The sequence below is a fragment of the Octopus bimaculoides genome, chromosome 26 (assembly GCF_001194135.2).
Source record: "Octopus bimaculoides isolate UCB-OBI-ISO-001 chromosome 26, ASM119413v2, whole genome shotgun sequence".
Lineage (NCBI taxonomy): Eukaryota > Metazoa > Mollusca > Cephalopoda > Octopoda > Octopodidae > Octopus > Octopus bimaculoides.
Genome location: NC_069006.1, coordinates 20,210,318 through 20,211,214, shown reverse-complemented (window position 1 = coordinate 20,211,214; position 897 = coordinate 20,210,318). Strand labels below are relative to the sequence as shown.

The window sequence follows — 897 nt, the reverse complement described above, 5'->3', positions numbered from 1 at the left end:
GCTAAGTGACGGGGACGTAAACACACCAGCATCGGTTGTCAAGCAATGTTAAGGGGACAAACACAAACACACACATATATATATATATACATATATACGACGGGCTTCTTTCAGTTTCCGTCTACCAAATCCACTCACAAGGCTTTGGTCGGCCCGAGGCTATAGTAGAAGACACTTGCCCAAGGTGCCACGCAAGAATTTTATTAGATTATTAGACCCTTAGTTGTTGTTTGATTTGGATTTGTGGAAAGGTTTTCACTTCTCTTTTGTAAATATGTAAAAAAAAAAAAAAACATGAGTCCCGTGGGTAATGTAAAAAAAAAAGTCCTTATGGGACGAAAGTTGATAGTTGTTGACTAACACTCACGTGCGTACACACCCACACTCACTCTTTCTTTCTCACTCTCTTCGCTCACTCTCACAAGCACTCTTTTCCGTCCACACACACTCTCTTTCTCCTCCATACACTTTCTCTTCTCACACACACACTCTCCCTTCATCACTCACTCTCTCTCTCTCCACACACACACACACTCTCTCCCTCCATCACACTCTCTCTCCCTCCATCACATTCACTCACTCTCTCTCTCCACCATACACACTCTCATTCACTCTCACTCTCCACACACTCACACACAAAACAATTGTAACATTAATTGTTACAATCACCATCAGCACTATCTCTATCAACGGGCCAAGGAGATACAGCCAATCGGTGATCATTCAAAACCTGCTAGAAATAGCAGCCAAAATTCCTCCCTCACACCACACCCTATTTTCTTAAGAAAAGAAAAGAAAAGAGCACATTACACTTTACAACTGTAAGGTCCCTGGACGAATCAGTGCCCTAGTCCCTGTAGTATTTACTTACTGACAGCAAGCCACAACATATATATA

At 42.1% G+C, this 897-nt stretch overlaps 2 protein-coding genes across 4 annotated transcripts in view; one reads left to right on the top strand and one right to left on the bottom strand.

The window, feature by feature from the left end:
- LOC128250925 (plectin-like) overlaps positions 1 to 897 on the bottom strand; it is a 59,356-nt gene that overhangs the window by 25,899 nt on the left and 32,560 nt on the right. The window lies entirely within an intron of this gene.
- Positions 1 to 897, top strand: part of LOC106868379 (high affinity cationic amino acid transporter 1) — a 21,372-nt gene that overhangs the window by 4,427 nt on the left and 16,048 nt on the right. The gene's annotated exons all lie outside the window — the stretch shown is intronic.